The sequence below is a fragment of the Tupaia chinensis genome, unplaced genomic scaffold, assembly GCF_000334495.1.
Source record: "Tupaia chinensis unplaced genomic scaffold, TupChi_1.0 Scaffold145870_1, whole genome shotgun sequence".
NCBI classification, from domain to species: Eukaryota; Metazoa; Chordata; class Mammalia; order Scandentia; family Tupaiidae; genus Tupaia; species Tupaia belangeri.
In genome coordinates, this window is record NW_006205727.1 from 4,072,974 (window position 1) to 4,089,280 (window position 16,307).

General features: G+C 40.6%; 1 long non-coding RNA gene across 1 annotated transcript in view; it reads left to right on the plus strand.

The window, feature by feature from the left end:
• Window positions 1–16,307, plus strand: part of LOC102495608 (uncharacterized) — a 28,567-nt gene that overhangs the window by 9,978 nt on the left and 2,282 nt on the right. Inside the window, exon 2 of the long non-coding RNA XR_337413.3 lies at window positions 13,521–13,676. This is a non-coding gene — a long non-coding RNA (uncharacterized LOC102495608). The remainder of the gene's footprint in view (window positions 1–13,520; window positions 13,677–16,307) is intronic.

A 16,307-nucleotide genomic window follows, 5' to 3' on the forward strand; every position in this document is an offset into this window, starting at 1 on the left:
ATATATATATATATATATATTTATATACACATACATTTATGTGCTTTTTTTTCTTTTTTTTAGAGAGAGAGATTTTTATTATAGGGTGTGTGTATTTGCCAGAGAGACAGAGAGAGAGAAAGAAACAGAAAGTGAGAAGTCACCCCCCAGGGGGGCTGGCCGTGCTGCAGTCCCTTCTATTCCATTCTCCCTTCTGGATTTTGGGCACGCATACACATGCCTGGTGTGAGTGAACTATGTGGGACACAGTAAACTATGTGGAACTCCAGCGATATAATCATTACGCCATCTGCTGGTTTTATATTTATGTGCTTCTAAAATAAAAACGCTCAAAACATTTATTCAACTGTAACATGTTCAAAATTGAACTTAATTTTTTTCCACCAACCTAAACTCTCTTCTTCTCCCGTGACTCCATCTTGGAAAATGGCACTGCTTGCACATAGTTGCTCAAGCTACAAGTATGGGGGTATCTTGGCTCATCATCCTCATTCTTCAATCTAATCAGTTCACTCTTTCAACTAACATTTAACAGTGCCAGTCATTCTATTAGTCTTTCGTGGAGCTTGGGATACAAGTGAAGAACCTATCTTACTCAGTCTTGCCAGTGAATGGGCAAATTACACGTGGGGACAAATGCATGGCTGAGTCACAGAGGACTATGTGCTCACCGGGGAATTAGGAAAGTCTCCCCTGAGGGTGTGACTCTTATTTGGACTCTATCTCCTTCATGTGAAGGGTTTAGGAAAGAGCATGTGATAGATTCAGTGTGTGTTTTCTTTCTTATGTTTTCTTTTCACTTTTATTATTGTTGTTGTTTAATTGCCAGAGAGCACATGTGTTTACCAGAGAGAGACAGAGAAACAGAGAGGGAACGAGAGAAGGCACCTTCCATGGGGAATGGTCACGCTGCACTCCCTTCTCTTTTTTCCCATCCTGTCAGGATTTGGGGAACATGCACACACATGCCCAGAGTGTTTTATAGGCCATGAGAGCTGGGACTCGAATCATGTCAGTCATGAGGGATCTAGCTTCCTTAAGCACTAGGCTATAGAAAAAGCCCCTTCTTATCAATACTAGTAAGTATTAAGCACTACCAAGTGTCAGAATCTTCTATATTAGATAATAGACATGTAAACTTGTGTCTCATGTAATTTATAAAACACACTTATGAGATAGGTACCATTATTATCTCTGATTACAAATAAAGAGACTAAAGATTAAGGAGCATAAGTAAATTTTACACACATGCCTCTGGCATATTCTTCAGATCACCAGGGCCAGAATTCAAACAGTGGTTGACCATGTGGGGTCCAGTTTCCTTAACCATTAAGCCATCAGATTAGCCTAATCCTGTGTGTATTTTCAAAGGAATATCACCTGTCCTGTCACTCCACTGCCTAAATATTTCTGACCTCTATTTCCTTTTCTCCATCTTCATGACTGTTTACTAGCATGAGGTTCCATCAACGCTTGGCAAGTTCTCTCCAAAGGGTGTTGATAACATCCCTCATCATTAAAAATATCACGTTTATACCTACCCAACGTAACATGTACATGTATGTATTTGGCAATAATAGATTTTTTACTGCTCTATTAATTATGCATATAGAAGCATCCACAAATTAAAATTAAGATAGACTTTTACATTTATATTTTTGTTAAGAATACTTTAGTCTATCACTTACAACATATTCCTAATTATTATTAAAATATTAACATGTTAGTGAGAGATATTTGAATCAAATGAACACTTTGTGATACAGCAATTCACAAGTCTGGTTCCAAAGTTGGCTTATTTTGATTCTTGATTTAATGACTACTGTGAGAAAGTTATTCAGAATCAAAATGGAGTCATTTATGTCAAGCCTGGCAAAACACAGCCAGGAAGACCTCGGAGGAGATGTTTCCCTCACAGTCGCATGCCTGATAACAAGAATGATTGTTTAGAGAGCTCTGCCAGAATCACAGCCTTACATCGAGACCCCTATAACCTGACAGGATTTCATCTGCAAAAACACCTGCCCAGAGACTGTCCAATTTTGGGTGGATATAACCCTTATTATTGATCCTGGTAGCCATGGATAATTGTCCCAAAACAACTAGCATAATCTCCTCTCCTCCTCCTTTCCCATCTGCAACTTTAAAGCCTGTCAGAGGTTTGAAAGACCTTGGCGAGCATATTCTGGGGCTGCCTAAAATATGCTTCATCTGGCCTGCAAGCTGGCCGCAGTCACCATATTCGGCTTAGCATACATCTCTAGTATTTTGACTTAGTTTATCTCTTTCTAGTTAACACTGTCATAGCAGAAAAAGGACCTCACAGAGACAGTCAGCTCCAATGGAGGTGCCCCATCAGCTACACTTTCCATACCAAGCCATTCATTTCTCAGTCTCACCCACTAATATGCAAAGATTTATTTTTTTTGTTAGTCTATGAAAGGTACACTAGGAAGAGGGTCATCTTCAGTGACTATGGAAATGAGCCCATGAACCCTGCTTCATAATCTTGAGTTTGTTTTGGCAGGCTTCTTATCACATTTGATTAGAAGGTCCTTGTTTAATCCTACATGTGGCCAAACAAAGAACAAGGAGTGAAAGCGTCAGCTCTACTTTTTCGTGTTTTCTTATGCTCGCATTATTATTACTATTATTATTATTATTTTGGAGAGATTTTTGCTTTAGGGTATGTGTACTCTCTGGAGAGACAGAAAGAGAGAGAAAGTGAGAAATCATCTCCCCCATGAGGGGATGGCCACTCCAAAATCCATTCTGCTCCATTCTCCTTTCGGGATTTGGGCATACACCCACAGGTGCCTGGGATGAGTTTCAAGCTGCTGGGTCTGGAACTTGAGCCAAGGTCTGCCATGTGGGAGTCCAGTGCCTTAACCCTTATGCCACCTGCTAGCCCCACATTATTATTTCCTTAATCTGAAGTTTATTTACAGGAATCTTTTAAATATCCTTGTTCATTTTGTGAGGTGCTATGGTGTGAATGTGTCCCCCTAAATCATGTGTTGTACTTCAATGCTGTTATTACAGTATTAAGAGGGTGGAATCTTACTCCAACTATGGTGTGAAGAGGTGTGGCCTGCTCCCTTACCTGCTTGCCATGTGCAGCCCCGAGCCACCTTGACAGATGAGAGAGCCTCATCAGCAAAAGGCTCTTGCCAGATGTGGCCCCTCCACCTTGGACTTCCGGAGTCATGAGCTGAATAAACCTGTATTCTTTTTTTTAAAAATGATTTATTTAACTTTATGTATTCATTCTTTTATTTTTAATTTGATCAGAGAGACACACACAGACAGAGAGAGAGAGAGAGAGAGAGAAGATGAGAAAGCAAGCCACCAGGTCCAGGACTTGAACCGTGGTCAGCCATGTGGGAACATCTAGCACCTTAACCACCACACCACCTGCTGGTCCCAAACCTGTATTCTTGACAAATGACTCAGTCTGTGGTATTCAGTTATAGCAAAAGAAAAAATGACTTTAAACAGGAAGACACGTTAAACCAGATAAAACATAATATTATTTATAAATTCCCTTAACTAAGCACACAGAAACTGCAATACATCAAAATATGCTGATAGGACAGCACTGTTATCACTCACCACACTCCTCTCTCACGATACCTTGAGTGCTATAGGAGACAGGAGCCATCTAACGTGAGGGGAGGAAGGACCACTGTCAGTCTGTTCATCTGAGCAGGAGTGCCAGCATTCTCCCTACAGTCCTCTTTGCAAGCTCACCTTCACCTTCCATGAGAGCCTCCTACCTGGACTCCCTTTTTTCACTCTCTACCACTTAATCCCTTTATCCCTTACCTACAGTTTATAGTTGAAGGCTTTTTTAAAATTTTATTTTATTTTATTTTTGCTACAAGGCATGAACAAATGACGGAGAGTAATGTGAGAAGTAACTCCACCCTGGGAGGCGGGGAAAGGATGGCCAAGCTACAGTCCCTTTCTCCTCCATTCTCTTCTAGAGATTTTGGCCATGCACACACATGCACCTAATGTGATTTTCAAGTGGGTTGGCCCAGGACTCTAACCCCACCATTGGCCATGTGGGACCCAGCACCTTACTCTCCATGTTACCTGCTGACCCTTCTTTGAAAGCCTTAAAAAAAAAAAAAAAATTAAGGTTTCTACCATAGTGCACATGTGCTCACCAGAGAGAGACAAAGAAAGGCAGTGAGAGAGAAAGTGAGAAATCAACCCCAGGGAGCATGGCCACTCCACAATTCCTTCTCCTTCATTCTCCTCCTGGGACTTTGGGCGTGCACACACACGAGCCTAGCGTGAGTTTCAAGCCACCAGATCTGGGACTCGGACTGCTGTCATCCATGAGGGAGTCTAGCACCTTAACCATCATGCCACTGGCTGGCCCCAGGAGGCCATTTTTAAACTCAGACTAGTTTCTATATTTTCCTACACTGAAATTATTTATTCAGAGACCGTTTTTCCATTGATCTGCAAGTTTCATAAGGGCAGACGCTATATTTTAGTATGTAATAGAAGCCTAACCTCAACAACTGTTTGTTGAATGAATGAATAAATACATAGAATATCTATCTTTACGGTTAAGTAACTCTAATTCTTTTACATTTAATTTAAATTTCAGGTACTTAAAGAAAAAAGTTAATTAAAAAATATCAAATTTACATTTAGCTAAGTTCTTAAATCTTAGCCTCTTTACACAAATCAAATGAAGAGGTATTTTTGGGACCCTAACTATTTTTGAAATTTTGTGTGTATAAATTATAATTTTAAAACAATGAATAAGTACCTATTAAATGTCATTTTTTAAAGGAAAAAAGGAACCTTGGCTTGCGTTTAAAATGTAACATTTAGTTTAGCAGTTTTCTAGCTTATGAAAATTACCTGGAAAAATAAGAGGCCCAATCACCTAAAAATTATCCCTACTTAATAGCAACTCTAGCTTTCGCTTCCAGAATTACCTGGATAAGTGCCAACATTCTCCGCATCACATTCTCCATATGAAATAAACACTTGCAAATGAAGTCTAATTAAATTTTGTACCTTAAAAGGAGAGCAATGAGTTAATTTGTTCTGCTGTTTCTTCTTACTCTTATAACAATTAATAGTTATACATAGTCCCGTGGTCCAGATATAAACCACATAACAATATCAATTTAATCATGATATCAACAGTCCTTTCCTACATTCAATACTGATCAAAATAGAAATGTATGGATGGGACCAGCAGTTGGCGTAATGGCTATGTCGCTGGACTCCCATGTAGTCGACTGCGGTTTGAGTCCTGGACCCGGTGACTTAAACTCACGCCGGGCATCTGTGCGTGCGTGCCCAAGATCCTGAGAGAAGAATGGAGAAGGGATTGTGGCATGACCATCCACCCTGGGGGGTGATTTTTCGCTTTCTGTCTCTCTGTCTCTGTCTTTCTGGTGAGTGCATGCACCCTATAGCTAAAACCTCTCCAAAAAAAAAAAAAAAAGAAAGAAAGAAAGAAAGAAAGAAAGAAAGAAAGAAAGAAAGAAAGAAAGTTAGTGTTGAACAGCCACAGAATGACAGAAAACTAGCTTAGTGCTTGGCATTCATTCATTCATTTATTCACGTGTTCATTCATTCATTCAACCAGAATTAACTCCTTTTTCAGTGTTCTTTATCTGACCTGCCTCTCCTAGAAACTTGCTTCTGCATTTCTATGTTCACTTCTATGTTTTCATGCTCCTCTCTACTGACCATAAAGTTTTCAAGCCTCTCCCATCATTAAGAAGAAAGAAAGAGAAAGAGAGCAGGGACAGTGGGAAAGGAAACAGGAAGATAGGAAAAACACAGGAATTTTTCCTTGATTTCATACTTCCCTCTAGCTATAGCCTGCATCTTTTTATTTTAAATTGAAGAGCCAAACTTCTTCAAAAAAATTAGTTAACATGTTTTGAATCCCTTAACAGTCACTTGCTAAATATACACATATACACTTGGAAAATTTATTTCTTCCGTAGGAAACTTGAAAATGTAGCAAAATGTAAAGAAAACCATCAGAATCATTTATAAGCTCCCAGACCAGTATTGACAATTCATTCGTTCTGTGTGTGTGCAAACCTTCTCCACCTTCAGAATCATGTCCAGTTTTGTATTTGTATGTGACATTAAATTATGACTATTTTACTGTATCATTAAAAATTACATACATTTTAATAAGTACAAAATACTCCATCACCTGTATTTTACAGTATTTCTCATCCATTTCAAATGTTCCCCTTTTTATATGTATGTATAACACTTTGTCTTCAGCTCTGATTATTTCTGCACAATAGATTTCAAGTAGTAAACTTCAGGTTTAAAATGTAACAGCATTTAAAAATATTTGATACAAATTTTAAAATTACTTTCCAAAAAGAAAGGATACATTAAAATCTCCATTAATAGTATATGAAGGGATTTGTGGAATTTTGCTATATCAAGTATTACAATTTTGCTCATTGTTATTTAGCAAGTGAGTTTCTGAATTTAACTTGTATTTAATTTGTTACTAGCTTTATTGAACTTTGAAAATGTCCTCGTTTCACCTTTTATTTATTGAATTAGTTACATATTCATGTGCTTTGCTCACTTTCTCCGAATATTTAGTATTTTTAAATTCATTTGTATAAGCTTTTTATTTTTAGGTTTTGCCATAGGGCGCATGTGCTCACCAGAGAGAGACAGAGAGAGGGAAAGTGAGAAATCACCCTCCAGGGGTATGGCCACACCATGGTCCCATCTCCTCCTCCATTCTCCTGGGATTTTGGGCACCCATGTGTCCAGCGTGATTTTCAAGCCTCCAAGTCTGGGACTTAAACAATGATCAGCCATAAGGGAATCGAGTGCCTTAAGTATCACGTCACCTGCTGGCCTCTGTATAAGCCTCTTGAGTACTAAAAGTTACACTTTTACACTCTGGGTGCATGTGCATTTGTCCACACAATCCCAAGAGGAGAATGGAGGCAAAGGGATTGTGGCATGGCCGTCTCCCTGGGGGGGGATTTTTCACTTAAACTCTCTCTGTCTCTCTCTGGAGAGTGCATGAGCCATGGCAAAACAACTAATTTTTTTTTTTAAGTTATATTTTCGGGGCTGGCAGGTGGTGTGGTAGTTAAGGGTGCTGGATTCCCACGTGGCTGCCCATGGATTGGGTCCCAGACCTCGTGGCTGGTGGCTTGCTTTCTTGCTTTCTCTCTCTCTCTCTGTTGCCCTCTGGTCAAATTTTTTTAAAAAATGGTGACAAATGGAATTAAATAAATAAATAATTCTTAAAAAATAGTTACATTTTCAGCTACTTTTCTTTCCAATTTTGTTTGACTTTTTTTTTAATGCTCACCAAACTGCTGAGATGTTTCTTACATCTACAAATTCATTTTTTATACAGAAGTGATATTTACCAGAATTTGGCTTTAGTTCTTATGACTTAGATTACCACCCCTTCACCACAATTTAGTTGTTTAATCCATCTAAGGTTATTTAAGAATCTAAATTTGTTCCAAATCACTAACCAAATATTCCAGTACCAGTTACAAACATTTCTTCTCTTTTCTCCTCAGTTGTAGTACCTCCTTTATCAGATTTTCTTTCTTTCTTTTTAAGATTTTTACCATAGGGCATATGTGCTTACCAGAGAGAGGGACAGAGAGAAAGAGAGAGAAATCATCCCCCAGTGAGGATGACCACACCACATTTTGTTCTCTTCCATTCTCTCCGGATTTGGGCATCCACACACATGTGTCTGGTGTGATTTTCAGTCCACTGATCGAGGACTCAGACTTCAGAGTTGGCCGTGTGGAATCCGGAGCCTCAGCTACTATGCCACCAGCTGTCTTTTCTTTCTTTCTTTCTTTCTTTCTTTCTTTCTTTCTTTCTTTCTTTCTTTCTTTCTTTCTTTCTTTCTTTCTTTCTTCCTCCTCCTCCTTCTTCCTTTTTTAGGTTCTTTCTTTCACAAGAGACAGAGAAAGAGAGAAATAAAGGGAGAGGACCCTGCTGGGGTTCCATCACGCTGAAATTCTCCCACTACTCCTCCAGCCAGCCAGTATCACAATCACAGCAGGCGTGTTTAGGTTGACCCAGGATCCAATCCTGGCCTTCCCATATAGCTCCAGCATTGAGCAGCGATACCTCACTTCCTCTGTCACCACGTCACCCAGTTGAGCCTTTCTTTCTTTCTTTCTTTCTTTCTTTCTTTCTTTCTTTCTTTCTTTCTTACTTAGTTTCTGGGAGCTAGTAGGTGGCCTGGTGGTTGAGGCACCATGGTTCAAGTCCTGGACCTGGTGCCTTTCTCTCTCTCTCTCTTTCTCTCTCTCTCTCTCTCTCTAGCCAAAGAGAAGAATAATGATGCTAAATGAAATTAAATGAATAACTATTAAAAAAATAACAAGGTCCTGCTCCTGATCTAAGTGTTCTGTTTGCTGATCTTTTTTAAAATGATTGTTATTGTAATTTCTAATTTATACATAATAGTCAAACATCTTTGTGGAGTACAGTGGGGTTTTCAAAGCATGTGTATAGCATAATAGTCAAATCAGAAAAACATACATGTCTACCATCTCCAACCTTTATTATTTGTATTGCACATTTAAAATCTACTCTACTGGTTATTTTGAAATATGTGTGTTAAATTGTCACTAATATTCTTCACTCTGCTGTGCTGTGTAATATTTTCTAATCTCTTCCACTTGTTCACATATGCTTCTGTATCTGTTAGCCAAGTTCTCCCAATTCTCTACCCCTTCCCCCCTTGGTACCCACCATTACGCTCTCGATTTCTACGCAATCAAGTCTTTTAGCTTCTGCTAATAATATTTGTACTTCTGACCTGGCTTATTTCACTCAGCATTCTTTTCCCCAGGTACTTCTATTTTGCCTCAAATTTCAGGATTCATCCTTTTCTTATGACTGAATAAGACTCTAATGTGAGGGTCAGCAGGTGGCATGATGGTTAAGGGCGCTGCACTCCCACGTGGCTGATTGTGGTTTGAGTCCTGGACCTGGTGGCTTACTTTCTCTCTCTCTCTCTCTCTCTCCCCCTCCCTCTCTGGTCAAATGAAAATAAACAAATAAATAAAGTTAAATAAAATAATTCTTAGAAAAGACTCCAATGTGTATATATACCACATTTTCTTCATCCATTCATCAGTTGTTGAGCCCTTAGGTTGATTCCATAGTCCAGCTATTGTGAATAGTGTCATAACAAACATGGAAATGCAGATATCTCCTTGATATATGGATTTTCTTTTTCTTTCTTTCTTTCTTTCTTTCTTTCTTTCTTTCTTTCTCTCTTTCTTTCATTTTGTGAGATTTTTGCTATAGGGTGTATGCACTCACCAGAGAGACACAGAGAAATAGAAAGCGAGAAATTGCCCCCAATGGGATGACCATGCCTCAGTCTCTTCTCCTCCATTCTCCTCTCAGGATTTTGGGCACACACACACACACACGTACACATGCTTGGTGTGAGTTTCAAGCTGCTAGGTCTGGGACTCGAACCACAATTAGCCACATGAGAGTTAAGTGCTTTAACCACCATGTGGTTAAACTGAGTTTAAAAAAACTTAAGTGCTTTAACTGAGCTGCTTTAACCAGCCAGCTCAGCCAGCTGCTGGCTCCCACATAGATATTCTATCCTCTGGATATATACCCAGTACTGATATTACTGTGTTGTAAAGTAGGTCTGATTTCAGTTTTTTGGAGAACTCCTGTACTGTTTTCCATAGCGGCTGTACTAATTGACCTTCCCGTCAACAGTGCATGAGGGTTCCCCTTTCTCCACAGCTTTGCCTGCACTGGTTATTCTTTATATTTCCGGTAAGAGCCATGCCGACTGGGTGCAGTGATACATCATTATGGTTTTGATTTCCATGTGGTTTTATGACTTGTGGTGTTGAACTTTATTTATATGCTCTTTGGCCATTTGCATATCTTCTTTTAAAAATTGTTCAGATTGTCCATTGTTTTTTTTTTTTTTGGAGAGATTTTCACTATAGGGCACGTGCGCTCGCCAGACAGACAGAGAGAGACATAGAGACAGAAAGCGAGAAATCACCCCTCAGGGGGGATGGTCACACCGCAATCCCTTCTCCTCCATTCTCCTCTCGGGATCTTGGGCATGCACGCACACGCGCCCGGCGTGAGTTTTAAGCCACTGGGTCCAGGACACGAACCGCGGTCGACTACATGGGAGTCCAGTGACATAGCCATTACGCTAACTGCTGGTTCCCAGATTGTCCATTTTAAAATGAGTTATTAGTTTTGTCTGTTCTTTTATTTTATTGACTGAGGGCACACGCACTCAGAGAGTGAGAAACAGGGAGAGAGAAAGCACCTGCAGTGGAGTATGGGCATGCCACAATCCCTTTCTTCCATTTCCCCATTCCACCAGGGTTTGGGGTGCAAGCATACATATGCATGCAGCTTGTTTTCAAGCTGCTAGGGCCAGGATTTGAACCATAGTCAGCCACATGGGATCTGGCCTCCTGTAACTTAGGGCTGGCCCCCATCTCTTCTTTTATGAACTAATTTCTTTCTTTTTTTTTTTTTTTGGAGAGGTTTTTGCCATAGGGCGCGTGTGCTCCCCACACAGACAGAAACAGAGAGACAGAAAGCAAGAAATCACCCCCCAAGGGGGATGGCCATGCTGCAATCCCTTCTCCTTTCAGGATCTTGGGCACACACACACACACACACACACGTCCGTTGTGAGTTTCAAGCCACCAGGTCCAGGACTTGAACTGTGGTCGACTGCATGGGCGTCCAGCAACATAGCCATTACACTAACTGCTGGTCCCAACTAGGCCTTTGTTTTATTCTAGTATTAACTAGTGAACATGTCTTTTCATCTTTTCTTAGTTATTCTTATCTGTTTGTTATTCTGGATGAATTTTAAGATCATTATGAAGCCAATAAAACAAAAATATGGAAATTGGACTTTTGTTATGCCTATAAATCAATTTAAACACATAAATAACACAGTTGCAACAGAAACCCATAAAATATCTAAGAATTCCCTTAACAAGAAACGTGTAGTCTCCCTCTTTCCATTTTTTAAGTATAAAACTTTGCAGTATGCAAATGAAGATCTGAATACATTGAGAAAGATACCATCCTCCTAAACAGTCTGAAGATGTCAATCTTTTTCTAAATTAAGCTATAGAAAATTAGCTTTGCACATAAAATTCTATTTGATTTAAATTAAAAATGAATTGTGCTAACCACATACGGCAAAGACAACCTTTAGGTAAATTACATTCCTATATTAGGCAAACATAAATAAGAACTCCTTATGTGCTTAAATTAAAAAATTTTTTTCAAAGAATTATTTTATTTAACTTTATTTATTTATTTATCTTAATTTGACCAGAGAGTGACAGAGTGAGTGAGAGAAAGAGAGAGAGAGAGAAAGGAAAAGTGAGAAAGCAAGCGCCAGGACCAGAACTCGAACCACGGTCGGCCATGTGGGAGTCCAGTTCCCTTAACCATCACACCACCTGCCAGCCCCAATACTTTTAAAATTTTTAATCATATTTGTTAACATTCTTATTCTACAGGTAAACAAAAAATATGACGTTTATTTGCTTTATGAAGTAAAAGGGAGCCTTGTCTGACTTCCCATGAATATTTGAAAAAATTCAGTAATTAGGTATCTGTCACAGGTAGGGTTCCCTGAAATAGACTCAGATCAAAATTAATAAACAGGAGCCAGCAGGTGGTGGAGTGGTTAAGGTGCTGAACACCATCATGGCTGACCAGTTTGATCCCAGACCCAGCAACTTGAAAATCATGCCAGGCACATGTACATGTGTGCCCAAAATCTTGAGACTGGAGGAGAAGGGATGGCATGACCATCTCCCCTAGAGAGTGATTTCTCACTTTTCCTTTCTGTTTCTCCTTGGTGAGTGCATGCATCCCAAGGCAAAAACCTTAAAAAAAAAAAAAAAAAAAACAAAAAAAGAACAGAACTTTTCATTAGGAAGTGCTGCTGGGATCTGCACTTGAAAGGAAGAAAGTAAGATTGGAGCAGAGGGAGGAGCTGGGATATGATTATGATGTGGTCTCAGTAAAGGCCTTGGCCAACCTCACAGGGATCTCTGGGGCTGCGATGGCCCTTCTGAGTTGCCTTAAGTTAGGGAAAAGGGCCATATCGCCACATTTCCCTGTCATTGGAAACAGGCTGAGAGAATTGTGACCTTGGGCAAAATAGCTTTCTTTCTGTTTAAAAATTATTTATTTAATTTTATTTATTATTAGTATTTTAAAATTTGCTGTAGGGCAGGTGTACTTACCGGAGAGCGAGACAGGACAGCGGATGAGGAAGTAAACTGCCAGGTCTTAGATCCAAACCCAAACCCAAACCGTAGGCAGCCAGCCTTGTGGTAGTCCAACGCCTTAACCACCACGCCACCTGCTGGCCCCTTCTGGCAGTGCGGTTTTCTGTAGCTGAGATACCTCCACTGAGGGGCAGACAAGGGAGGCTTTTCTGCCCACAAGGGCAGCAGCAGTCCGGAAGGGCATGTGGGCAGTGTCCCACAGCACCACTGTCCTATAAATTTAGAATAGTCCTTATACCTCACCTATCATCAGTGTGTACTCAAATACCTGTGAAAGTAGAGAATAATTTTCTCACGAATTATTTTAAAAACACACCATCTAGTGTTCTCCATGTTGTAAACAGGTAAGAAATATAAAAGAGGGATTCTAGGGTTCTTCTTATTTGTCTGAATCTTGGTCATGAAAAACTAGGATGGAAGAATTGTGGTCCCATTTCCTTCGTTTTCCATTCTCTTTTATAGTGAAGCAATAAAACAAAACGAAGCCAAGAGGAATAGCAAGGGACCAAGGTACACCATGCATGCTTCAACAGGGAAAAGCTGTTGCTAGTAACATGTATATCTATGTTAAGAAAAATAGCTCATTCTCCCCACCTTTTTTTTTAAAGAATTATTTTATTTAACTTTATCCATTTATTCATTTATTTTAATTTGACTAGAGAGGGACAGAGTGAGAGAGAGAGAAAGCGAGAAACCAAGCCACCAGGTCCAGGACTGGAACCGCCGTCAGCCACGTGGGAGTCCAGCACCCTTAGCCACCATGCCACTAAGCAAGGCTGAGCATTGAGGGGGCAGGACGGGTAGAGAAGAAAAAGGAGATTGGGGAGGAAATGAACATGTACCCCCTGAAGAAATTTGCAGGGGAAGGGGAGAAGCAATATTACCGAACAGATTTTGCGTCCATCACTGGGTAATGTGTTTGCATCTTGCTTATTTTACCTTCACAATAAACTTCGAGATAGATTCTATCATCCTAAAGTTGCAGGAGGATTTGAAGGACAGAAAGGAGAGATAACTTAATTGCAATTTCAAAGACAGTAACTGAACTAGAATTTAAACTCAGATCTGCTCTTGAAGCATGTGTTTCTATCGTGTATTGTAAATAAGAGGACTAGAACGGGTCAAAGTAATTAGAAATTATCCTTCCATTCTAGAATAACTCTGTTTTATCATTTGCAGGTTTAATGAAATGCATGGCTAGTCATGGACTTCACTACTTGCTGGGATTTAGAAGAGATGAAGAAAACACAGTTTTAACTCACATAGAACTACTGAGCTGATCACCGTAATTATTAAGGAGTTGGCTTTGCTATTTTGCTCCTATACAAGTGGCAAGTAAGTGCAATAGTTATCCCAATCATGCTTTTGGTAGCTTGCTCAAGTTACCTACGGGCCAGTCAAGCTGGCATTTGGAAGACGTTGGAAGCACAGAGTATGCCCTAGGGTGGATTCTCGGGTGTGAAAGCAGGATATGCTGACAGGGACCGGAGAAACATTTATCCAATGGAAGCCAAGTGAAAGAATGGAATGTAAGGGAAGTAAGCATTTCAAGATGAAAGGGCTTTCTTGGCTTCCTTGTTGACTTTAATGAAGAACCTAAAATTGTAAGTTAGATGCCATTCATTCTTTCTTTTGGTGTAAGGTACTGGCAGCAAACAGGACTTTTCTACTAAACACACCTAAATCCTACGCATGAACACATGTGTGGGCAAGTTACTTAAACTTCGTAACCTTGAATTTTGTCGCTTATACAATAGGAATAACTATGTTGCCTATCTCATAAAATTATTTTGCAGATTACATGGGATACAAGTTTATATATCCAGTATCTGATATGTAAGATATAAGAGCTAGGTGCTTGGTAGTGCTCAATACTTACTGATAAAAATTAGTACTCTTGGACTGGCCCCATGGCTTAGTAGTTAAGGGAGCTGGATCACACATGCCTGACCAGATTCTAATCCCAGCCCCAATGTCTTGAAAAACATGCTAGGAGTACGTGTATGCATGCCCCAAATCCAGACAGAATGGAGAAATGGAGGAGGAGGGATTACAACATGACTGTGCCCCATTAGGGGGTGCTTTCTCCCTCTCCTTCTCTCTCTTCTGTCTCTGTCTCTCTCTGGCAAATACACACACCCTCTGGCAATTAAAAAAGAATTAATATGCTCTACTTGAACATATTAACTCCTTTGTACTCAATATGAAACACTGTACAGCATGATGGTTAAGAAATTGGACTCAGGGGCAGCAGGCAGCATGGCAGTTAAAGGCACTGAAGTCCCACATGGCTGACCATGGTTCAAATCTCAGACCTGTTGGCTTGCTTTCTTACTTTCCCTTTCTCTCTGTCTGGTCAAATTTAAAAAAAGAAAGAAAGAAAGAAAGAAAGAAAGAAAGAAAGAAAGAAAGAAAGAAAGAAAGGAAGGAAGGAAGGAAGGAAGGAAGGAAGGAAGGAAGGAAGGAAGGAAGAAAGAAGAGAAAGAAAGAAGGAAAGAAAAAACAAAAGTAGACTCTGGGACCAGACAGCCTAGATTGGCTGCGTGACCTTGGGCAAGTTACTTAACCAAGTTGTCCTTCAATCTCCTCGTCTGTAAAATGAGGATTGTAACAGTTCCCTAATAGTGTTGTGAAAATTCAGTTAAAGCTTATAAAGCCTCTAGAACAGCACATACAGGAGGCCCGTGTGAATATCAGCCATTACCATGATTGCTTGGGTTGTTAAAGATGTGCTCCTCCAGATCAGCTGAAGTTTCAAAACACATAAATCACAGACACACATGAACACACGTGTGTGTTCATGCATGCGTGTGCATACACATATCAAGTCATACAAATAGACAAAGCAGCTATGGTCCCTTCTCTGGGGGAGACCAGCATTGCTTCTCTGCTGAAACCCTGTCCCACTTAGCTCTCTCCCTGGGAAAGGAAACCCACTTCCTTTTTTTTTTTTTTTTTTTTTTTTTTTTTAAATGAAATTTTTTTAGGCTTTTTTCCCCACTTCAGGGGGGATGGATGGCCACACTGCAATCCCTTCTCCTCCATTCTTCTCTTGGGATCTTGTGCACACACTCACATGCACCCAGCATGAGTTTAAGCCACCTGGTCCGGGACTCGAACCGCAGTCGACTACATGGAAGTTCAGCGACATAGCCATTACGCTAACTGCTGGTCCCAGGAAGCCTACTCTTCTGTAACAGAATCTGTGAGCAAGAGGAAAGAACTGAGCAGCCTTTAGCACAACCAGTTCTAGGCAAAGGGCCTCCCAATGCCCTCCTCACCTCCCTTATCAGCCTCCTGGCCTACCCTCTGCCACTCCCCCCTGCATTGCCACCCCAGGGCCTCTCCTATGTCCAGTCCCTCCTTGGTATCAGTGAATTTCAGCAATGAGTCCTTGTTAAAGTGTGAACTCTGATTAATGCATTTGCTGATAACTTCAAGTAAGAAACCTCCTGGGAGACCTTTTATTTTTTTAAAGGAGGAAGCAGCAATACCTGCTTTATTTTTTCGGCCCCTCCAGACCACCCCCTTCTCCTTATCTTCTGCCCTGGTGTGGTGAGAGCCACAGCTGTGGGACCATTTGACTCCACCTGACACTGTCCTGGAGGTCCTGGGAGGGGAGGTGGGGGAAGTGCTGCACCTGCAGGGCTTCGTGTCAGCTGTTCTCTTACCAGACTAGGTGGCTAAGCAAGGCTTTTCATTGGGGGTTTAGAAAATGTTATCACCAGGCATCTAATTAGTCTCTTTGGTTTCTGTTCCACAACAACCTTTCATGCTCTTAGCTGCAGAGAAGGATAAGGGGACCAGAAGGCACATTAAAAGAGGAAAGAGGGGCCAGCAGGTAGTACCAGTATGGCAGTGTCCTGCGATGTGGACCGCATGGGGAGGCCTCCTGGGTGTGCACGTGTGCCTTGATCCAGGCTGGCTGGGCTGGGGGTGGATCGTGGTGTGAAGGCCCTGTTAGAA